We start from the raw sequence: 25,678 nt of genomic DNA, 5'->3' as shown, positions 1-25,678 counted from the left end.
TGCATTAGCTATGTCCACACTATGTTTAAAAGTGAGGCTACATTGGTTTGGGTCACACCCTCTGGAGCAACAAAAAATAAGCTTGCTTGCGACCTTCAGATATAAGAAGATGGCCATCCTATCACTTCTCAGTCTTCTTTTCTCCAGGCTAAACATAGCCAACTTCCTCAACTGTTGCACATAAAGTTTGGTTTCCAGACCCTGGAAAGGAGGGAGGGAAGACAAGAAGCAGTAGAGGGAGGTTGACATCTTTACTAAGAAGCTGGTACAGTGGTACTTCGGGTTAAGTACTTAATTCGTTCCGGAGGTCCGTACTTAACCTGAAACTGTTCTTAACCTGAAGCACCACTTTAGCTAATGGGGCCTCCTGCTGCTGCTGTGCTGCCGGAGCAGGATTTCTGTTCTCATCCTAAAGCAAAGTTCTTAACCAGAAGCACTATTTCTGGGTTAGGGGAGTCTGTAACCTGAAGTGTATGTAACCCGAGGTACCACTGTATTTGAAAATATTCACCCCATTTATGGCTTGCATATTTATTTATTTATTTATTTATTTTTATTATTCTGACTCCCTCCTTTGGCAATCTTCACAGAACTCTAGCCCAATGGTTGCCATCAATTTGATTTGAATTAATTTTATAATGAAATGATTTTAGAATGTTGTATTATTTTATTGTTGTTAGCCGCCCTGAGCTGGGGAGGGCGGGATATAAATAAGAATTATTATTATTATTATTATTATTATTATTATTATTATTATTATTACTACTATTATATTGTGTCTCTAAAAACTAGGCTTTATAATGAGCTACTAAACTATCTCTCTCTCTCTCTCTCTCTCTCTCTCTCACACACACACACACACACACACACACACACACACACCAGTGTAAAAGCCTGTTTGTGGATCAGAAATTGTTTCAGGGTGATTGTACAAAGACACATCTTCATTTTATTCATCCTCAAAGGTAAAGGCAAACTGAAAGACAGCCAGTCTCCTGCCTGACAATGAATGTAGGCCCTTGCGGGTGGGAGAGAGAAAGGGTGTGGGGAGAGAAACAGAAATTGCATGGATGCATGGAGAAATATTCAGACTATTGTCTGTGGGCAAACAGGATCCTTAAATCTGAATGAGAGACAGACACAAAGAGAGACAATGCTGCAAAACCCACCATGGTCAATCTTAATCCACAGTACATTAAGTGGAGACCTGGAAAACGGAAATGTTAATCTCGACTCAGTTTAAGTGAGACTTCTATCCCAGATAAGCAGACCATCAGAATTTCCCTGAGAGTCACTGTAAATGGGGATAAGGACCTGGTCTCCACCCCTCCCACAGCAGGAGATGATCTGTAGCTGAAGGCTGATTTCACTAGGAATTTCCTTTCAGACTCCTGTTCCTGTGAAATCAGTCTACACTTTTCTTAATTCTGTGGATCGAATTCCAACCCTCCTCATCCTGCTGCCCTCCAGATGGTGTTGGACCACAACTCCCACCAGCCCCAGCCAGCGTGGCCAGCGGAAGGGGGGGAGTTGCACTGCTAAACCTCTGGAGGAATCACCTCAGGAAAGGCTTGCCTGCCCAGTCCGTGCCATATTGAAAGAACAAATCTTGCCTCTGGTTGGTGTCAAGGGAGGCATTTCCTTTGATGTGTCCCTCACATAACTGAGAGAACAATTTTTCCAATGTTAAATTCAGTTGTCTACATTTTCACATCAGTTTGTGTACTTTTGTTTAAAAGAAACATTATGGAAATTCATCAGCATTTGGATTCAAATCCCCCCCCCCATCTTATATTATATGCAAGGCAATTTCCCTCAATAGAATGCATTTTTATGCACATTTTGCCCAAGCATCCCCCCCCCCCAAACATTACTTGGCTGGAGAACCGCATTGCAAAATTTGGAGCAGTGTGCATTTTGAAGGATGGTAGTGTTTTCAGAAAGTGAACATCAGAACATAATAAGAACTATTCTCACTGTGGCCAAGCAGATGTCTGTGGCAAACCTTGAAGCAGGACCCAGGCACGCAGCCTTCTCCCCAGGGGGGTTTCCACAAACTGGTATTCAGAAGCATCACTACCTCCAACCAGAGAAGGCGGAGCAATGGCATCATAGCTTGTACCCATTGCTTTAACTTCAGGTGCAAACAGAATTGAATTTCTCCTTCTCCTTTTATACCAAAATGATACCACTGCCCAAATGATTAAAACAATGACCAGGTGAGAGGAACTCCCTGTATTCTTGCTGCTGCCTTCATTTCCTGTCTGTCTGCCCCTCCACTGCAACTATAATATGTAGGTTTTTTATTTTATTTTATTCTGACTTGCAACACATTTTCCAAAGCTGACTGTGAGCAATAACTATCCATCAGATTTTGCACCTCTTTAAATGTTGCTGTACAGATCTTTGCTCAACAAGCTCATCGGACTGTGTAGTGTTTTTGAAACAAGATACATCTAGAATGACACATTTTAATAGAGAGGAACATACAAAAATGCATATTTAAATGAGAATTAGTTATGGATTGATTTTATTTCCTTTTGGGGCAGGTTAGAGTACAGCAAATATATGAGTCAAGACTTGTGCAAAAGTAAGACAAACTGGAAATTGCCTGATCTAAGGCTGGATCTACACTGACCTTTTTAACATTATTAGATATATCATTCTAAAATGTCACAGGGCATACTGGTAAAATAAAAACGTTCCTTACATTGTTTCCTCTGTAACAAAGCAGTTTCCCTTACTGCTGGTTTCTGGTTGCTCTGCAGTGCCCTCTGATGTCACATTTTAATAACACATTATTAGTGTTACTGTTATGTCCTGAAGTTCTCACCCTGGGCCAGCAGGGGGACACTGTAGATAGTTGTGCAAATAAGGGATCGAAAGTGACGTTCAGTGATTGGATAGTTTTAGAAAAGTTGTTACAATTATGTGTACTGGAGCTCTATATAAGCAGGCTGACTGAACCCTTCAGTTCAGTTCAGTTCTGGCCTCTGAATAAGCAAGAGCTGTTTGAAGAATTGCTGCATCGTCCCTACAACTTGTTCATGCACAACTTAACAGTTACAAAGTGCAATGTGTCCAAATTCGTTCTGATATCCATTCCTTAACCCTTCCTGAATGTTATAAAAGCCATGTGTGTGTCATGAGACAAAGGTTCTGGAGAGCGGAAGCAGAGCAGAAGAAGTAAGGCAAGGCCTACAAGGCCTCCACAGTCATTCAAGCCTAAGCCTGCTAACTCTAACAGCAAACTGCTCAGTCCCTGGGCCTGGAGACTTCTGGACTACAACTCCCATCATCCCTGCTCATTGACCAGGCTGGTTGGGGTGGATAGGAAGTGTTGCTCAGCATCTTCATGAGAGTCTCAGTTTCCCCGGCCAAGGCTTTCCTCGGAAACTCGCCAGAACTCAGTTCCAGCCCCTCTCAGGTGGGCGCCATCAGCATAATGCAGTAGAAACTTGGAAACACTAAGACCCCAAAAGCAGCTTATGCAGGTATATTGTCTGGATTACTGCAGGGCCAAAATTTGAAATACATCCAGGTGTCACATCTGCTTTATTGAAAAGCAAGAAATGCTCCACCAACACGGAGAAAGCAATTTTGTGAAATGGCTTATCAGCCGAGTTCATATGCACCTATAAGCTGAAGGGCAGAACTATATCATTAGGCTCCGGGTAAAAACCCTTTCGTTTATTTCTACCAAAAAAGCAGAACTAACAGAGAAAGCTCAACTGGTTCCTCCTGATGGATTTCTGATGCTGCCCTATCATTTCCTCTAGAGACAAAGCTTTCCCCCAAGAACACATCCCTCCCTAAGTAGTAGATATGAACTAGAATCCAGAGAGCTAATTTAGACATGGCAAAGGATACTCAGTAGGATGGCGCGCACACACACACAAACACACACACACACACCCTGTCTATGACAGCCTTCCCCAAACTGGTGCCGAGCAGGTGTTTTGGACTACAACTCCCATCAGCCCTAACCAGCATAGCCAATGGCCAGGGATGACTGTTCAGCAGTGCAGTGGAGGAAGGAGGAAGAAGAGGAGAAGGAAGCAGCAGAAGCAGAAATTAGGACTAGACTACTGCAAAGTGTATAATGTAGGGCTGCCTTTGGAGACAATATGGAAGCTGCCTTTGGTGCAAAATATGATTCTGGGAGAGAGGTACTCAGAGTATGTTAATCTGAATCTGTTTCATGGGCTGCCACTTCTACTGGATCTGACTTTCACCCAGATCATTTGGGAAAGTGAAGTGTACGTCTGCTTTTTCTTGCTTTCTATTTCTATGTGAGGGACTGATCCAGGGGAGAGTAGTGACCAGAGGAAATAGCACCCATGGCACCCACTCAAAAATGTGTCCATGGTCTCAAGGTTGGTGTCCTCAGGTTTATAGGATAGCTGGTAACACTGCCAAATGCTGCACCAGGGAGACTCCAGCCCCTGGCCGGCTGAGGCCTCGCAGTCAGAGTCAGAGTTTATTTGTTTTTTCACTCTGAAAGTTGGCAGAATTTGCCTCTCTTCCTAAAAATTAGCATATACACCTTGGGGTCATGGGCCTATGGATGAAGACTCTTATGTCCCTATCTAGGAATGCTCCTGGCTGAGAATAAAATAAAACAATCCAGACACTTTAACAGAAACATATTTCTGCAGGAAACTCCCTTGTGCATTGTGGCTGTACTTGAAGCACTAGAGAAATAAATTAAATTGTCTGATGCCAGCAGCCCCCTGCAAAATGTTCTTAGTCTACTCCAAGCAGTGTCATGCTACACAGAATGAAGAATAGAAATGGATTTTAATGCTTCATCCATTTTTTTTTTAAAGACACATCATTTGAGAAGTCTAGGGTCCCGTCCCCCCCGCATTTGTCCACTGACATTATTATTCTGGAGGCTCATTATCTTTTTCATTTACTGACTGTCTATCTCTTAGCAGCAAAACTGCAGCATATCCACAGTAAATGCCATTTCAAGAGATTCCTTGCTTTCGGTGGACCTTTGGCACAGATTCAGGGGGTGGGGGGGACAGAGGTAGCTGTCAGTAATGGAAGAGAGAAATATCCAAACAATCTCATTCATTTCTTTTCAGTACCCTCTTTTCCTTGGTGGGGGGGGGGGATATTATAACACTAGCAAGCAACAAGAAGGGACAGGGTTATTAACTGGCTCTTGTATTACAGCTGCACTTTAGTGGCTTAATCCTAGCCGTAACTGTGCGTGCATATATCCATTCTGGCTATAGTTCCACAACACTGGGCATAGGCAGGGTTCAGTGGTGCTGGGAGTCCTGGGAAATAAACTTCCCATGGTCCCCAGTATCTCCAGGGGTTGAAATTAGCATGCACAACAGCATCCAAGTATTCCCTTCAGGTTGTCTCATTTCTGGTAATGTATGAGATGCTCTACAATAGTTCCTTCCAACAGGTAGGGACTAGGGTGAAATGATGAGGGCATGCTGGGAAAGATGCAAGGTGTCTTGGTTCCATCATTCCCCCAGTTATGTTACTGGGTCAACAAGGGAGACAAAGTAACATGCTTGTCTCATAAGAAAAAACCTTCTCTGGGTAGGAGATGGTTTGAGGGTTAAATTGGCAGATTAAAATGTAAACCTCCTTTCCCACATCTGTGGGAGAAATACAGAAAGTAAAAGGATATGAATACTTTTTCAACAGAGTGAAAACACTTATATGTTTTACAGTTTACTGAAGTTTTGGAATTTATTTGTGGTCTCCTGAACTCCCGCCCCCCCCCACTTCCCCCCATTGCAGAGTGTGATGGCCTGGGATTCCGATTCAGAGGCTGAACCAGAGGAATCCCAGCCTGCACAGGAGTCCCCGCCTCCAGGGCCGGCTGAACTGGGGCAAGGCCTAGATTCTGAGGAGCTGCACCTGTGTCAGATCCTCAGGTGAAACCATTCTGGCCCCAGAGGTGCTTGAGGACTCAGTGTCTACAGGTGAGCCTCCCCCGGGGCCCAGTAACCCTTCGGCCTCTCCTGAACTGCAGAGGCTTAGGGCAGAGAGGCGAAGGGAACTGGTTTCTCCCAGGAGGAGTGCTCGCCTTAAGGCCAGGAGAGGCGGGGCTCCTGGGGGCCGGGACCGCCCCTGGCCTTAGAGAAGATAAAGGTCAGTCAGCCCGGTCCCAGGTTGCGGGAGCAACGTCGTCATTGAAGAGCTGTTTCGGCCAGCATCCAGTCCTGTTCCTCCGGTGTTCCTGTTCCTCGCCCGGCTCCCAGCTTTGGACCTTCCAGTGTTCCTGTTACCTGCCCGGCCTCCTGCTTCTGACCTTCCAGCGTTCTTGTTCCCCGCCCGGCTTCATGCTTCTGATCTCCGTGAGTTCCTGTCCCTGCCCGGCTCCCTGTTTCGGACCTCACCTCACATCTTGTGAACTCTGACTACGGTAGCAGTACCTTCCCCCCGGGACCAGCACACAGAGAATGAACCACACATTTTCAGTAAGATAAAAGGTTTACTTACATTTCAACGCAGGCAGCAAATACAGCAAAGTCGTATGTAGAAAAATATTTATAAGTTACAGCAAAACAAACATGGCTGAAAGCAAGAGAATCAGCTAAACATTTCTGCTTAGTTTAGAAGCCTAGTGGAAGAGAGAGTCCCCTCAGAGGCAGGACAAAATATAAAAGATTATCTCCTTTGTTACAGAATTCCTACCCAGAGGAAGCAGGGGAAGTCACCACACAGAGGGTCCTCTCTAGGAAGTTGAAAGACTCTCTGTGTACTTAGCCCTATGCCTGTCTAGCAAAACATGCATTTGTGATTGGGCTGCAAACCCCACACTCTGGGGCTCTGCATATCACTGTTATGTTCCACTGTCCCTCATGCACAGAAGAGACATAAACATGGGTTCACACAGAACGTATGTGAAGCCAGCATCTTGTGTTATAAAATATTTAGGGTCTTTCTTTCTTTCTTTCTTTCCCCCATTACCCTAAAAACACAATATAAAACACAATGTAAAACAACTTATAGCCATAAAAACAGGGTGGGTCCTAAAAACGTATGCCTCAAATGTCCAAAGGCCACGGTAGAGAGGTGCATCTTCAGTATCCTCTGGAAGCTGCATAATGAAGGCACCAGTCACACCTTGGTGGGGAGTTCCACAAGCTAGAGGCTGCCAAAGAGAGGGCCCTTTCCTGGGCCAGTTGCTGTGGAGCTCAAGAGGGATCTGTGTGCTGATCTCGGCACCTGGGGGGTCTGTAGGGAAGGAGATGGACTTTCAGACATTTGGAGTCTGAGTAGTTTAAGGCTTTGAGCACCTTGAATTGGGCCTGGAAAGAAACTGGCAACCAGTGCTTCTGGTTTAAAATGGGGGCTATAGGAACTCTAAATGGAACCCCAGCCAGCAATCTGGTTGCTGCATTTTGGAGCAACTGAATTTTCCAAGTTGTCTTCAAGGGCATCCACACATAGACAGCATTGCAATAATTCGATCTGGAAGGAGCAGAGTATTGCGTTTCCCCTGAAGATTCTGAACTGCAACAAGGCACTAAATGTGCACTTTGACACCAATACACAGTACCCAAGATGGATTCACACTGGGATTTTCCTTCTGCATTTCACGTAATTATGGCAGTGAGTTTGGGGTGCTGGTGCTGATGAATCATCTCCTGATTATGTGGCATCCTAAACCACGGCAGCTAATAGTCCCTCATTGCTTCATTTAATAGAGGATATGCAATGCTTAGGGGATGTTTCGAATCCCATCAAAAAATCCAAAATCATGGCTATTTTTTATTTCTAGCACAACAGTTGTAGATTTATCCCCCCACCCTGCTTGTGGCAACTCTGCAGCCTTTATAATCATTTGGTGATTGAATTTGTCACTGAGTGCATTAATTATCACCTGACACCAACACTTTTACAATATGTTTCCAATTTGAACAACATGACATTCCCAGACTAACAAACAGATGAACGAGGCAAGGGAGCAGAAATTCAAGCATTAGCCACTGAAGGATGAGTGGGAGGGAGAAAAAATAGGTGTACAATGTGACCTGAACCTCACCTCAATAGGCTAGCTTTTATTCTCTACCCCCACCACCCCCTGGAAATTCATTCATATTGGAATTCATTGGCTGATGAACTGAGCAGCCATGAACTATTCCATGAACTGAGCATCCCATTCATTTTTTCCTCCACCCCCCGCCCCCTGCATTCAGGGCATAGCTAAGCCAGAAATCATATATAAAGGGAAACAGCCTTACTAGAAAAGCTAACAAACTGAAACTGACACGGGGACAAATAAAAGAGGATGCCTTGCCCCAGTGTGGCTCACTTTTATCACACACACAGCCCAACATGACAACAACAAGAACCCACCAACAGCATACAAATTGATATGGCTAACTTGACCTAACAACTGCCCCCCCCCCAAAAAAAAACCCCTCCCTGCAGTCAGGCCCTGGGCTCCCTAATCTCCCTCACTGCCAATGAAAACCTATTAATGAATAGAAAGAGAACTTCCCCAGCTGACACTGACACAAAAATTTCGCACATAAACACTCCCCCCTCTCACTCCCCCCCCCCATGTTCAGGGGGCATGGTGCGCGTCCCGGGGTGTGGCACGTCGCCCGTGGGGGTGTGACACCCGGTGCGATGGGGGATGTGTGGCACGTGTCCGGGGAGGCGGTCATGTATGGTGTAACCACATTTTGGATACCGTGTATGTTTCTGGCCACCTCAAAATGGATATTGTAGAACTGGAAAAGATTCAGAAAACAGCAACCCAAATGCTCACCCTAGAGGTTCCCACCCGCAGAGGTTCTGGGGAGAAGTCTGTTCCTGCCTGGTTTTCTAGTTGGTTGGACTCTTTTCCATCTGAAATGGTCTGCCCAATCTAGGCACCTTTCTGTCCTAACCCATCATTCTGTTGCATGCTCAGGGCTCACTCCAGGTCAGCTAGGCCAATGTTTAGTGAACCTAATCCAACTAAATTGTATGCATTCTGGTCAGGGACGCTTAAGCGCTGGCATAGTCGGGCAGCTGCTATGAACCCACCCCTTGGCAGGGGGCATACTCACAAAAGCTGACCTGGACCTTCTCCTCCTCTTCACTCCTGGAGCCTGTTTGTTCTCTCTGACTCAGACCACAGGGGTAGTAAGAAGGAGGCTGAGTGGATTCCACTGCCTTCTTGCTCATGGACTCTTGGCCTGGCAAGCAAGTTGGTGGCACAACTGGTGATAATGGCCATGAGGAGGTTGACTCCTGGAGAGCAGGGAGCCCAGGGAAAGTGTCTTGCTCAAGGGGCTTCCAAAACCTGAAGTTAACACTGATTCTGGCTTAGCATGTTTGTAGGTTTGCCTGTCCATGGACCAATCTAAATGGTGGCTTCTCCCTGAGTTCCTCCCTGACTCCCTCCTACCTAGAAACCATTATTTCAATGATTTATTTGGTTTTATTTCCTGCGCTTCTGTTCTAATTCCCAGGTGATCAATAGAATCCATGCAGCTCCCGTCATGATTTTAAGCCTCCTCATAAATTTCAACTCCTGACAATTTAAATACTTCCTTGAGACACATCCAGAGGTTTTCTTGTGATGAATAATTAGGACGTTATCCTAAAAAGAAGTGACTTCTTAAATTACATTGTGCTAACCAAAAGAATGGTGGTAATGACATTTTCTGGAATAACCCTCCCATGAATATGACATAAAAATAAATAAATGTCAGCAGCCTGGAATATAATGCAAAGTTTCATCAAACAGTCAAGCATGAAACATTATTAAAATAAACCCATTTAATTTCAAAGTTTTACAGTTCACCTAGGAGTGGAACCAATCAGATTCTAGAAAGGAAAGGGGGGGGAGGAGAGACACAAGAATAGCAAAGGAATGGAGCTTTTCTTAAACAGAAACACAATTTATCACAGCAAAGAAGCACATGGAAAGGCTACAGAAAGCTGCCTGCAGCACACGTCTTATGTGCTAGAAGATAGCTGTATTGAGAGCATCATTAATAAAAGATTGACACATTGTTTACTCATTTGCTTTGAACTAAAAAACAAAAACATGCAAAATAAAAAGCCCAGACACATCACATCATAATGAAGAAAGCAACACAAGCTTCTTCTTTTTTTTTAAAAAAAGGATGTTTGATATGTCATGGGAGACAGTTGAAGCTGGTTAAGCATTCATACACCAGAGAGGCTGGAATCCTCTTTGTGGGGTGTGTGTGTGTGTGTGTGTGTGTGTGTGTGTGTGTGTGTAAGAGAGCGAGAGCACAGAGTGTCTGTCACTGCTTGGGTATTTTTAGAAATTGTGATTTTAAAGTGGATAGTGTAATTTGTGAGCTTGGACCCATCATGCCAAATATGGGGTCATGTCAAAGTCACATTTTGGTTTGCCATTTTGATTCAAAATGGTGCCCAGCATTCAAACAGCAAATAAGACTATGGCCTCTACCCCCGGCATCCCTCATGCTGAGTTTGGCGATGATATATTGAGAGGCAGCCAAACTGAGCGAAATCATTGTGAAGGTATGCCAAGTTAACATTTTGGTCTACTGTCTTATTTCAAAATTGTGGACGGCTTAAACAAACAAACAAAATTGTGGCTGGCACTCATATATTGATGTAGACCACCACCCTGGTGACTCTCATACTGAGTTGTGATGATATATCGAGAGCAAGTCAAACCTATGTACAAAATGGGTGAAATTGCAAAAAAAAAGTGCCATTTTGGTCTGCCAGCTTGGGCATTCAAACAGTGATGAAGCCCACCAGCCCGACTATGGTTTGACAATGATATCACAAGAGATGGCAGAACCAGTGCCAGAAAACCAGTTAAGTCACGTCAAAGTCATATTTTGGTCCACTTTCTTGGTTAAAAATGACTGCCAGCATTCAACAGCCAACAAAGACTGCCATTCCCACCTTGGAAACCCTTGTGCTAAATTTGGTGGTGATATCTCAGGAGCCAACTATACCTAAGGAGAACAAATGGACTCTTTTCCAAAATATTTGGTAGACATTAGAGGGTGTGGTGAAGGAGAAGCCAGAACACTTGCTAAGTTTAAGGTGGGTGTTCTCATCTAAACTAAATTCCATGTGCTGGCTTTGGTCTCTAGAGGCCTTGATGCAGGGGAGTTTGTGGCCCATGCTGGTGAGATGCTTGTCACCATCAATCAATTGGGAAGCACCCATTGGAACAGGTCAGCAGCAGACTGTGTGTGTGTGTGTGTGTGTGTGTGTGTGTGTAGAAACTTGCCTATTGAACAAAGGTGGAATTTACATTTATTGCTCCTCCCACTATTGCTTCTGTCCCCTGGTTTGTGCGCATACATACACTCACATATGAAGGTTGCCCAGAGAGAAATGCAGCTTTGGGGCTAAAAAAAGTTTCCCTAAATCTGCAGTAGGTAATTCAGACTAAATAGGCCCAGTGGAGGCTACCACAAAATTCAGTTTAAAAGGACTGTTTTACCCATTACATGTTGCATTAATAGTACTTCAAAGAAACAAAGCAGCATTACTTTCATTAAAAAAAATATTCCAGGCATCACTTTTCAAAACACCTTTAGAGTATCTGAAATATAGCCTAATTTAATAATCACCCATGTAGAAATAGGCTTCTGCTCAGGCGGTTAGGCAGAGCTTTTACGTCAATTATGTCTAGGCAGCAAAGGAGTCATGTATTTTTTATTCCAATTATGTCCTTTCATTATAAATTCAAGCTGGCAGGTGTAAATGAAAGACAATGGAGTCTGAAACTGCACCTCGTTAAAAGAGACGGCACTGTACTCTGAAAGAGACTGTATTTTGTATTGTATTTATTTTTGTATTTGTTCTTTTAAAAAAGAGAGAGACTAGGTAATAAAATCGGGAAAGAAGTATCTGCATTATTTTTATTACAGATATCCAAGAATGTAATCCTGACTCTGGATCCCCCAGACTGAGCAGCTAAAGATGTGGCAAATCTGCGGTTCAGACAGCTGGACCTGCATGGGCTCCCAAACGTGGCTCAGCTGGAGATACGCTGGCATTATTAAAGGGTGGCCCACTACAGCAGGATACCCCATATCTCCCCAACGCTCCCCTCTTTTCAGTCTGTGAAAACTTTGCTTATAAGGCAACCCGACACCGTGAGCAGCAGAGTGCTAGGGCGACCCAATCACCTGCCATCCTAATTTGTCCAGAGGCATATAAATTAGCATATGTATATTTCTTGTGCCACAGGCCTGTGCCCTTTAAATAAGCTACCAACATCCCTCCTATCCAGGAGAGGACCCCCCACGAGGCAAGGTGAGATGCCTGCCTAGGGTGGCAGGAGCCACAGGGACAGCAGCAGATCCAATGTCCAAGGAATGCGTTGCCTGCTGCTGCCACGTTGGCAGCAACAACTGCAGTGGGTTTGCTGGCTCCTTGGCAGCCCCAGAATGCTTCCCCTACCGAGGCCTCGCCTTATCTCCTCCCACCCTGCTTCCCCACGTGGATCCTCCCTCTTGTTCCTGAGGTGGATCTTCACTCACTCCTTTTTCCCTGGCGGGGGGGGGGGGAACACCATTTGTGGTTTGCCTCAGGTGCCAAATTGTCTTGTGCCAGTCCTGCAACTAGAATTGTCATTGAGTTTTGCGTGAAGGAAAGCTCACCCAAGGTTAGCACCTTCCAGTGGCACCTTCTGCTGCCCCGTGTGGTTGAACTCCGAAATTGCAAGCTGAATCACCTGCCTGAGCTCTTAAAGAGCCTCAGTCCAAGTTAGCCATTGGACCTGCCAAATCCTGCGCAGGAAGGACTGTGAGGTAAACTTTACCTGAGCCACAAGGTCCTGGTGCATTCTGGAGCCCTGTTCTGATTCTGTCTAGTCCTAACTCCTGCTCAGAGCTTTGAAAGTTCATTTTTAAAATGAACCAGTTCACATTTGGCATGTCCACAGCAAACTATGGCAAGTTCTTAAAGAAATGGGAGTGCCTGATCACCTCATCTATCTCCTGAGAAATCTCTATGTGGGACAAGAAGCTATAGGTAGAACTGGATATGGAACAACTGATTGGTTCAAAATTGGGAAAGGAGTTTGACAAGGCTGTATATTGTCTCCCTGCTTATTTAACTTATATGCAGAATTCATCATGCGAAAGGCTGGGCTGGATGAATCCCTAGCCGGAATTAAGATTGCCGGAAGAACTATCAACAACCTCAGATATGCAGATGACAGAACCTTGATGGCAGAAAGTTGGAAGGAATTAAAGAACCTCTTAATGAGGGTGAAAGAGGAGAGCACAAAATATGGTTTGAAGCTCAACATCAAAAAAACGAAGATCATGGCCACTGGTCCCATCACCTCCTGGCAAATAGAAGGGGAAGAAATGGAGGCAGTGAGAGATTTTACTTTCTTGGGCTCCATGATCACTGCAGATGGTGACAGCAGCCACAAAATTAAAAGACGCCTGCTTCTTGGGAGAAAAGCAATGACAAGCCTAGACAGCATCTTAAAAAGCAGAGACATCACCTTGCCAACAAAGGTCTGTATAGTTAAAGCTATGGTTTTCCCAGTAGTGATGTATGGAAGTGAGAGCTGGACCATAAAGAAGGCTGATTGCCGAAGAATTGATGCTTTTGAATTATGGTGCTGGAGGAGACTCTTGAGAGTCCCATGGACTGCAAGAAGGCCAAACCTATCCATTCTAAAGGAAATTAGCCCTGAGTGCTCAGTGGAAGGACAGATCGTGAAGTTGAGGCTCCAATACTTTGGCCACCTCATGAGAAGAGAAGACTCCCTGGAAAAGACCCTGATGTTGGGAAAGATGGAGGGCACAAGGAGAAGGGGACGACAGAGGATGAGATGGTGGGACAGTGTTCTCAAAGCTACTAGCATGAGTTTGACTAAACTGCAGGAGGCAGTGGAAGACAGGAGTGCTTGGCGTGCTCTAGTCCATGGGGTCACAAAGAGTCGGACACAACTAAACAACAACAAAAGGATCTAATTCCAGTTCATGTCCGTTCCACTGCAAAAAAATAAAAAAATGAGCTAGTTCAGTTCACTGTTCAATTCAAGTTCATCCAAATGATTCTCAGCAAATTTCCTTCAGCATTCAGATTGTTAGATCCCACTGTGCTGAAATATAAAACATACTTAAAAAGAATAAGAAACCATCAAAATACACACTCAGTGGGAAGTGAATGGTTTAATTGATTTTTCCCAACAATTATGATCTTTAAGCTTAAAGGCCTATGGAGTCAAAAAGTGGGAGGGAACACACATAAGAGAATGAATTTTAACTAGAAAGGGTTAAAAATTCTGCCACAAAAACTTACCGTAATTCACACATAGTTCATTCAGTTGTAGTTCAAAGATTCCTGAACCAATTCAGTGAATGTCATTAAAGCAAGCAAGGCACCCCCCACACCAAGGAATTCATGAGAAGGCAATAGCTTTTGCACAAGAGTAGCAAAATTTCTTGGATGTGTCCTCAAATCACTAGCTGTAGCTGGATTCAGTGCTAGACTTAAAATGTATGCTTTCCCAGGGTTCAGCAAATGGAAAACAGATTATCAAAACAAGCTTTGAATATGTTTTCCCTTGAAGAAATGCAGATTAAAAATATTTCCATCCCCAACACTGTTCTTGAAGGGATACTGACTGATTGCTTTAATCAAAGGATTTGGAAGAAATTAGCTCCTCTGTATCACAAAAGGAAACTCCTCCACATGGCTTATTCAAATTATTTTCAAGAAAGAAACTGAGAAGACTACATGTCTCTTACATTGCTGGGGTAACTGTGCCACAACATCTTATTAAGCTTGAGTCCCAGGAAAACAGATTAGCTGTGCAAAGAATATTCTACTCTCTATTACCTTCTTGAATGTTTGCAGCTTTCCAAATAGAGTTGATAAATAAATGAGAGTAATTTGAAGAGTCAGTGTTCGAGATGCTAGTCTATTACAATGTATTCCTGTATTTTCTCCCCACCTTGGTGATTATTTCTCCTTGAGAATTATGTGCTACAAGTTCACTGACTGATCTGAGACTGAGGTTTATAGCTGAGCCTCAGTGTTCCATGGCTACAGAATAGGAACAATGCCATCTCTGTAGTATAAATGCAACATAGCACATTTTGTATATGGCTGGAATGGGATGTCCTTTGGAATCATCCCACGTGAACCTGATGTACCACTTCATCCTCCTCCCCCCCCCCGCAAATTGCCACAATGAAGTGTCTTGTTAACTTGAACCATCTGTTTGCATGAAGTCCCTTTTTCCTGTTTGTGACATATACGAGAGTGAGTTCTCCTGTCACAACATTGACCACCAGCTCATTCTATTGGGATGCCAAGCTCTACGCATTCATGTGCAACACTGTTCCCATGCTCATTTGTGAAATATTTTCGTCCATAACAACCAGAGCTCAGTGACAGATCATCTGCTCTGCATGCAGAACAGCTCGGGTCCAGCCCATCATATCTCCAGGCAGGACTGGGAATGTCTCCTGTTTGAAACCCTGGAGAGCTGCTGCCAGCTATCAAGCTCAATACTGAGCTTGATAGACCAAGGGTCTAATTCAGTCGAAGGCAGCTTCCTGTGTGCCCCCTCCCCAGCTATGCTCTATATTCCCAGCACCAGAATGTCCTCTGCCTTTGCTTCCCCCTCTGCTCAGCTACACAGAAGCCAGGTGGGAATCAAGATACTGCTGGCACGTGTTGAACACTTCCCTCCCCCACATCAACCACAGAGAAATTTATCTCAGCATTCAGCTGAAACAATTGCAAATCATTTTCTATGCCCTTGTACAGCAGCAATTAAAAGCCTGTGGCCAGCTCCACTCATCAATTAAACATCATAAAGAACAACACAGTTTAATTTGTTACAACATTTTTATTTTATTTATTTATTACTTTTTGGCTTTCTGCTTCTGACTAGGAGTCTCTGGCTGGGCTCCAAATGTATAAAGCATCTCCATCTTGGAGCTGGTTCCCATGGCAACTTGAATCAAGTGATACAGGCAGTGGGGCTGAGGGGCTGTCCCTGATCGACTGACGTGGAGCTCTCTGATGACAGTTTCAGCTCTTGACCATGATGGTGAGCCAGTCATTTGGGCTGAACGTGTGAGCTGATCTGAGAAGCAGGCCGTTAAATAAGGAGCCTCCTGTTTTATTAGTTTGATGGAAACTTACATTTCCTCTGCCAACTAATCTAGGGCACAGAAAACTGTGATTGCAAGAGGTAATATCTTAAATATGTACCAGGGGCATGAAAGGTCTGTGAGACTGACAGCTGCATTCCCTCATAAGCCACCCTCTGGTGCTGCAAGGTAGTGGTGGGCAAGCCAGAGGCCAAGAAGAATAGGAAGAGGCTGCTGGATCAGGCCAGTGGATCATCTCATCCAGCATCCTGTTCTCCCAGTGCCCCTGAGCACAAGAGCACTCTGCACTCCTGCAATTTCCAGCAACTGGGATTCAGATGTGTTGTTGCCTCTGACCATGGAGGCTCAGCCCTCCTGGCTGGTGGACAAGGACAGCTTTATCCTCTCCTCCATGAATGTGTCTAATCCTCTTTTAAAGCCATCCAAGTTGGTGGCCATAGTTTAATTGTGCACTGTGTGAAGTAGGTCTTTTTTCCTGAGAGAGGGAGAAAAACCTTTTGTCCATTTTTTTATAAGTTCTATCGTGGAACGTCTTCCTTAACTTTTCTCTAAATTCATTGGAGGTTTGTAAGCAGAGGTGAGATGGCCATCTGTCATGGATGCTTTAGCTGAGATTCCTGCATTATGATTACATAATCATGTGAAATGGTGTGGTGCGTCTCTTATTTTTGCTTAGTAGGCTACATTGCAGCCATGCAAAAATCAGAGAAACTTGCGGGATTTCCTTCTTCAGGTGCAAGAATAACATGTCTAATCTGAGAAGAGCCCTGGTAGACCAAATACATTTCTAGTCTCGTTTCCCACAGTGGGCAACCACTATCTCTTGGGAAGCCTACAACTGGTCCTGGGGGTGAATTGTTAGGAGGTTGGCTGCATAATTGCTCCAGTTGGGTTGGCTGATACATTCTCAACAAGGGAGGTCATTAGAAGGTGTCAGTCCCTGCTCTTACTTAACGATGGGGACTGGTGTGAGGTCTATCTGTGAAAGAAACTGAATTTTTAAAAGAGTGAATACAGTCAGAGACCTCTGAGTTCTAGAGGCATCCTGCTACAATACAAGTGGTTCCATCTGTGGGAAATCAGCAGGGAAACCTAACAAATTCACATTTGCAGGGAACCCAGAATGCTCTTTTACAAAGCTATTGTAGTGCCAACATTAGTTCGCTTGTGAAACATGGACCACTTATAAACTCTCACCCAGAAACCTCTTCTTCTTTGGTGATCCCTCATAGCCAAGTAAGATTTTCTTTCATGAACAAGGTCTTAACAGTGAGTTCGTAAGTGACTGTGGAGGCTAGCTCTGGATCCACACGTCCTTCCACAGTTGGGACAGAAAGAGTCTTTAAACCTCTTTTGTTGACCACCAACATTATGCTTTCTATTTTTAAGTTCAGAATAGAGTAGTTGCTTTGGAAGACGATCATCAGGCACAACATGACCAGTCCAACGAAGCTGATGTTGAAGAATCATTGCTTCAACACTGGTGATCTTTGCTTCTTCCAGTACACTGACATTAGTTCACCTGTCTTCCCAAGTGATATGTAGAATTTTTTGGAGACACCATTGATGGAATATTTCAAGGAGTTGAAGATGGCATTTGTAAGTGGTCCATGTTTCACAAACATACAGTAAGGTTGGTAGTACAATAGCTTTGTAAAGAAGCATTTTGGCTTCCCTGTGAATGTCCCGGTCCTCAAACATTTTGCTCTTCAGTTGGGAGAAAACTGCACTCGCAGAGCTCAGGCGATGCTGCATTTCTGCATCAATGTTGGCCATTGTAGAAAGATAGCTGCCCAGGTAAGAGAAATGATTGACATATTCCAATGTTACATCATTAAGTTGGATTTGTGGCACTGCAGAGGGGTTGTTTTGTGCTTGTTGGTACATTTGTGAGAGGACCTCAGTAGCTATGGGGTGGTTGTGGTTAAAGAGATGCTGATAATGTTCTTTCCAGAGCAATGCAATAGCTTATTTTTTAGAAGTGTGGTACTGTCTGCTGAGCGTAGGGGGCATATGCCATGATTTATTGGCCCATAGATGGTCTGTGTGGCTTTAAAGAAACTCTGTGCATCATGAGTGTCGGCTAAGTGCTGGATCTCTTGAGCTTTTTTTGTCCACCAGGTGTTCTTTAGTTCTCTTGTTCTTCTTTGAACCTCAGCCTTAGCGTTGGTATAGGTTTTTTTTTTAGTGGCACAGTTTCTATCTCTTTGCCAGATCCGAAAGGCCTTCATTTTCTTATCAATAATGTGTTCAGTCTCACTACCATTCTCATCAAACCAATCCAATAGTTTGTTCACAGGCTACAATAATGGATATATTTAGTACTGTATTATTATTATATTATATTATATTATATTATATTATATTATATTATATTATATTAATTATATTATATTATATTATATTATTATTATTATAATTATATTACCATATATGGAATATAGTACAGTGGTACCTCGGGTTACATACGCTTTAGGTTACAGACTCCGCTAACCCAGAAATAGCGCTTCAGGTTAAGAACTTTGCTTCAGGATGAGAACAGAAATCATGCTCTGGCGAAGCGGCGGCAGCAGGAGGCCCCATTAGCTAAAGTGGTGCTTCAGGTTAAGAACAGTTTCAGGTTAAGAACAGACCTTTGGAATGAATTAAGTACTTAACCTGAGGTACCACTGTAATGGATGTCCAGTGTTCCTTGATGTTATCATGGAACTCCAAAAGCAGGTGGTCCTTACAGGTATGTCCCCACTGTGGAAGGATGTGTGGTTCCAGAGTTGGCTTCCACTGTCGCTTATGGACACACTGTTGTGACCATATTCATGGAAGACAATCTTACTCGGCTACAATTGATCACCAAAGTAGTAGTAGAAGATTGTTTTTAAACATACTTTATAGGTTGTTGCCTGATTCTTTATTAAACAGGGTATGGAGGGGGAAGCAGGATTACTGTGTAGCTGGACTTGTTCAAAACAAGGTTTTATAGTCTAATTCCTATGCTTTCCATTTTTGCTGCAGAAGATTGGATTTTAAAACTCTTTTCAACCAACACATGTAGAGACCTGAAGGGATGAATTGCAATTAATATACCCTCCCCTACTTATTAAAACCCATCCCACACCATCTGTATTGGCATTCTGCTGGCTTTTGAAGTTGCACCTGTTTGCGCAGGCATTCTCTGGATCTTCCAATCCAAGCTTCCTGTTTTAATTGCTGTGTCATTTTAGTGCAATTGTCTTATCTGTTTTATTATAGACAACTGGTTTTTATACTTGGTAAACCACTTACCCAAGGCCAATTTTATTACGTGGTATGTAAATCAAATCCTCACCATCTTGGCATGCAGTGCTCACTCTCTATTTCTCTGTCCCCTGAACTGATGTAGGGGGAGCAGGACTATTGCTTTGCTAGAAGCACTAGGCTGTTTATCTGCATCTCAACATATACATTTCCAAAGAAATCAGATCCTGTAAAAACATCTCCTGTAATCTACAAGGAATCCCAACCCTGGGAAATGATGTCTTTAGAATACTTCTGCACTCAGAAAAGTAGGGAGCACATAACTACATTGATGTAGATTGGAGTACTTTAATGATATACCCAGATATACAAATACATACGTATTTCATATATATTTCATTCATATATATGTTTGTGTGTGTGTATTTCTTCAACATTTATTAATTACATTTATATTGCAGCTTTCCTCAAAAGAGCTCAAAGTGGTGTACATGGTTCTCTCCCTGACCCGTTTTATCCTCACAACAACCCTGTGAGGTAAGTTAGACTAAGAGGCAGTCACTGGTGGGGAGGAGTTAATTTAAAAACATTGTCACAGCACTCATAAAGAAGACTCAGGAGACCACAACAGGAGAGGGATTTATTTATTGAAATATTGTAAAACTATACACACTGCCCAAGGTTGCGCCCCAAGGAAGTCACTTTAGTGCTGTTAATGCAGTGGTTTGACTTCACCCCTGGAGGTGCACTCCATGGTCTCTCAAGACAGGTGGATGCCAACAAGGCAATCTGCAAATAAATCAACAGCAACAACAAAATAGTCTGGTCAGGAAAGTTTCCTAAGCTGGAAAGATCATCTCCCTCTGCTCTTCTGAGCAGGTCTACAGGCTCAATCAGTGGCCTTCCTCCTTGATACCAGAGCCTTGGCTGACCTTGACATGCAAAGCATGGCCCTGCAGGTTTGGCCTTCTGCCAGCTCCATGTGCCAAGAATTAAGGGTATCCCATGGTCCCCCAAAATCAGTTTGGCACTGGGTGCCGCAAGAGTACACTGAGTACACCACCAGATGTATAAACAAACCCTGAACCAAAAGTCAATTAAACCAATCAAAATTGCCACTTCTGCAGAATGTTCCCAGCAGTATGAAGTAGGCAAACAAAGGGAGCCCCAAGGCCAAACAAGGACTCCCCAAAAAAATTCCAATTCAGCCCCCAAACAGCTGACTAGCAGAAGCCCATATTGCAACAGGAAGCCACTGCATGAAGCAAAGGGGAAGCATTTTGGAAGGAGCTGGTTTATAAAGCCTAGTCTTTCTCCCCAACCAGCCTGATTGGCCACAGAGACCATTTGGTCATTCCCAACTCCTCCAACAGGCTCTACCATCCAGAGGAGGAGTTGGAGGTATGGCAAATATGGTCCCCCCTTGAGGAGAGGAACCTCATAGGCAGATGTAAATTTTTGTCATCATGCACAGCAAAGTTTTACCAAACTCAGGTAGCAGTTAAAAGTTTGTACACAGCTGCCTCTGCTCTCCCCAGCCCCTGAGCATGTTGTCAACTCTGCTTTTGATGTCTTGAAAGCAGTGCTCCCATGTCAAAACATAAAGGTGGTTGCTTTCAATTTATAGACAGGAAAGGGGAATTTGATTCCTTTGTGCTCCATAAGAGCTGGACAGTAAAACTTTAATCCCTAGAAGAGTTGAAGCAGTAGACTTTATGGGGAATAAAAATCCTTCCTGTCAGTAATGTCAGATCACATATAACTCAAACCTCTATACAATTTACACCCAGTTTGCAAAAAGGAGAACATGGTGTGTCTTCTGTTGTTGGAGCAATCTGATCTCATTAGGCCAACCCTCTGCAATGATAAGTAGTGTTACATGACATTCCAAGTCTGCTACTGATACTACTCCATTTTTTTATTTTTATTTTTGCTACTAGCTTTTATACATTCTCTTTCCCCTTCATAGAATCATAGAATCATAGAGTTGGAAGAGACCACCAGGGCCATTGAGTCCAACCCCCTGCCAAGCAGGAAACACCATCAGAGCACTCCTGACATATGGTTGTCAAGCCTCTGCTTAAAGACCTCCAAAGAAGGAGACTCCATCACACTCCTTGGCAGCAAATTCCACTGTCGAACAGCTCTTACTGTCAGGAAGTTCTTCCTAATGTTTAGGTGGAATCTTCTTTCTTGTAGTTTGGATCCATTGCTCCGTGTCCGCTTCTCTGGAGCAGCAGAAAACAACCTTTCTCCCTCCTCTATGTGACATCCTTTTATATATTTGAACATGGCTATCATATCACCCTTTAACCTCCTCTTCTCCAGGCTAAACATGCCCAGCTCCCTTAGCCGTTCCTCATAAGGCATCGTTTCCAGGCCTTTGACCATTTTGGTTGCCCTCCTCTGGACACGTTCCAGTTTGTCAGTGTCCTTCTGGAACTGTGGTACCCAGAACTGGACACAGTACTCCAGGTGAGGTCTGACCAGAGCAGAATACAGTGGCACTATTACTTGCCTTGATCTAGATGCTATACTCCTATTGATGCAGCCCAGAATTGCATTGGCTTTTTTAGCTGCCGTGTCACATGGTTGGCTCATGTCAAGTTTGTGGTCAACCAAGACTCCTAGATCCTTTTCACATGTACTGCTCTCAAGGCAGGTGTCCCCCATCTTGTATTTGTGCCTCTCATTTTTTTTGCCCAAGTGCAATACTTTACATTTCTCCCTGTTAAAATTCATCTTGTTTGTTTTGGCCCAGTTCTCTAATCTGTCAAGGTCATTTTGAAGTGTGATCCTGTCCTCTGGGGTGTTAGCCACCCCTCCCAGTTTGGTGTCATCTGCAAATTTGATCAGGATGCCCTTGAGTCCATCATCCAAGTCGTTGATAAAGATGTTGAATAAGACCGGGCCCAAGACAGAACCCTGTGGCACCCCACTAGTCACTCTTCTCCAGGATGAAGAGGAACCAAAGATGAGCACCCTTTGGGTTCGGTCAGTCAGCCAGTTACAAATCCACTGAGTGGTAGCATAGTCAAGACCGCATTTTACCAGCTTCTTTACAAGAATACTGTATCATGGGGCACCTTGTCAAATGCCTTGCTGAAATCAAGGTAGGCTACATCCACTGTGTTCCCTTCATCTACCAGGCTTGTAATTCTGTCAAAAAACGAGATCAGGTTAGTCTGACATGACTTATTTTTCAGAAATCCATGCTGACTATTGGTGATCACAGCATTCCTTTCTAGGTGCTCACAGACTGTTTGCTTAATGATCTGCTCCAGAATCTTCCCTGGTATTGATGTCAGACTGACTGGGCGGTAATTATTTGGGTCCTCTCTTTTCCCCTTTATGAAAATAGGGACAACATTTGCCCTCCTCCAGTCTGCCGGGACTTCGCCTGTTCTCCAGGAATTCTCAAAGATGACTGCCAGTGGTTCTGAGATCACATCTGTCAGTTCTTTTAATACACTTGGATGCAGTTCATCTGGCCCTGGAGACATGAATACATCTAGACTAGCCAAGTATTCTTGTACTATCTCCTTAGTTATTCTGGGCTGTGTTTCCTCTGCTGAATCATTTGCTCCAAATTCTTCAGGTCGGGCATTGTTTTCTTTATCGGAGAAGACTGAGGCAAAGAAGGCATTGAGGAGTTCAGCCCTTTCTGTGTCCCCTCTTTGCATTTCACCATCTTCTCCTCTGAGCGACCCCACTGTTTCTTTGTTCTTCCTTTTGCTACAAACATACCCATAAAAGCCTTTTTTGTTGCTTTTAACCTCTCTAGCAAGCCTGAGTTCATTCTGTGCTTTAGCTTTTCTGACTTTGTGTCTACACGTGCTGGCTATTTGTTTGAATTCCTCTTTGGTGGTTTCCCCCCTTTTCCATTTTTTGTACACATCCTTTTTTAATCTTAACTCAGTTAAAAGTTCTTTAGATAGCCACCCTGGCTTCTTTAGGCACCTTCCATGTTTCCGTCTCATTGGTATTGCCTGAAGTTGTGCATTTACTATCTCCCTCTTAACAAACTCCCAGCCATCATGAACTCCCTTTCCTTTTAGTAATACTGTCCATGGGATCTCGCCCAGCACTTCCCTAAGTTTTATGAAGTCGGCTTTCTTAAAGTCTAGAAATTGAGTCCTAGTATGCTTGGCTGCTCCTTTCCACTGTATAGTAAACTTCAGAAGAGCATGATCACTCGTGCCTAATGATCCTTCCACGTCTACCCCACTAACAAGGTCATCAACATTGGTTAGGACCAGATCTAAAATGGCTGTTCCTCTTGTTGCTTCTCCCACTTTCTGGGCAATTAAGTTGTCTGCAAGGCCAGTGAGGAATCTGTTTGACCTTATGCTCTTGGCTGAGTTTGACATCCAACAAATATCCGGGTAATTGAAGTCCCCCATTACTACTATCTCCCTTCCTTTTGCATGCTTGGCCATCTGTTCCAGGAAGGCATCATCTATGTCCTCCGTTTGGCTTGGGGATCTATAGTAAACTCCCTCAATGAGGTCCCTGTTATTCTTCTCTCCCTTAATTTTGACCCAAATGCTCTCACTTTGGCTTTGAGGTTCTAAATCTTGGATCTCTTCACAGGTATACACACCCCTGACATATAACACCACTCCTCCTCCTTTCTTGTCTGGTCTGTTTCTCTGAAATAGATTGTATCCCTCCATTATTACATTCCAATCGTGGGACTTATCCCACCAGGTTTCAGTGATGCCTATTATGTCATATTTAGTTTGCTGTACCAAGAGCTCAAGCTCATCTTGTTTATTTCCCATGCTTTGTGCAGTAGTGTACAGACATTGAAATCCATTAATCATTCCCCCGTGTCTCTTATTTAAGGATTTTTTCCTCCCACCACTAGGTCTGCATACTGTTTGCTCCATTTGGTCTATGACATTTGGATGATCATCTTCATCAATTGATAGACTCCTACCTTCAGGAGCACTGTCTCCCTCCCCCACATTAGTCAGTTTAAAGCCCTCCTGATGAGGTTTCTGAGATTTTTGGCAAAAACATTCCTCCCAACCGTTGTGAGGTGCAGCCCATCACTTGCCAGAAGTCCATCTTCAAGAAACTGCAGTCCGTGATCTAAGAATCCAAACCGTTCCTGTTTACACCATTTGCGAAGCCCGCTGTTCACTTCCACTATTTTTCCCTCTCTCCCTGGGCCACGTCGTTCAACTGGGAGGACAGATGAGATGACAATTTGTGCATTTAATTGCTTCAATTTCCTGCCCAGAGCCTCGTAGTCTCTTTTGATCTTCTGGAGGCTATTGCTTGCAGTGTCATTGGTTCCCACATGAACCAAGAGGAAGGGGTATTTGTCAGTGGGTTTTATGATTCCTTGCAGTCGTTCAGTTACATCTTGGATCTTAGCCCCGGGGAGACAGCACACTTCCCGAGACATCTTGTCAGGCCCACAGATCACTGCTTCTGTTCCCCTCAGTAGGGAATCCCCTATCACAACTACACGCCTCCTCTTAGGTCTGGTTGGGGTTCTTCCGTGAGCTGTCCATTCCAAGGTCGCCTGCACATTCCCTGAGGACTGACTTTGCTGCTCGTCTTCATATACCTGATCAACTGTAATGAGGGAGAGATCCTCAAATGGAGTCTGCTCTTCGTCTTCCATGCTAGGGGAGAGGACCTCAAAGCGATTGTGTATTTCTAAACAATCAGAGCGAATCCTGGGCCTCTTACTTCTTTGAGTCACATTTCTCCATATATCTGGCTCCTGTGTTGGTGAACTAGCCTCCTTCTCAGGGGAGTCCCCTGTCTCCTCCTTGGTGGAGACGGTGTGCTCTGTTGCTTCCAAGAAGAGCTCCAGCTCTCTAATTCTTTAGAGCATTCCTCATCTGGAAAAAAAAACAACAACATTCAGAGAGCTGACTCCATCTGAAGGGGCAGTAGAATATTTAGGAGTTTTGCTGCAAATTGGAGAGAGTGTGAATATGCATCCCATTTCTGATCATACTCCTTGCTTTCAATAGCAGTAACGGAACAACATTTAAGGATGTGCATAGAGCAAGAGATTTGGGCTTATTTTCTGCTGCTCGCAAACAACCTCATTTTTAAAATAAAATAAACCTGCCTGCCAAAAAGCCAGATTAGGACAGGTAGTTACTAAAGATGGCAGACTACCAAAAACTTTTTTTGACATGACTGACAACATGGACTTAATTGACATTTGGAGAACTAAGAACCCCTTGGGTAGAGAGGGAACTTTCTTCTCTGAAGCCAAAATGACATGGACAAGAATTGACCAAATCTGGATAACTAGAGGATTGGCTCCCAAAATTCGAAAAGCGGAAATTTGCCCTAAAACGTGCTCTGACCATAATGCT

The 25,678-nt window shown here is 43.9% G+C and overlaps 1 long non-coding RNA gene across 1 annotated transcript in view; it reads right to left on the bottom strand.

Annotated features, from left to right (window-relative positions):
- The window catches only part of LOC310831578, a 537,457-nt gene that overhangs the window by 322,831 nt on the left and 188,948 nt on the right, over positions 1 to 25,678 (bottom strand). The gene's annotated exons all lie outside the window — the stretch shown is intronic.

The sequence above is a fragment of the Podarcis gaigeae genome (genome assembly GCF_964106915.1).
Source record: "Podarcis gaigeae genome assembly, chromosome: 14".
In the NCBI taxonomy this organism is placed as follows: Eukaryota; Metazoa; Chordata; class Lepidosauria; order Squamata; family Lacertidae; genus Podarcis; species Podarcis gaigeae.
This window is presented reverse-complemented; position numbering and strand designations above follow the sequence as displayed.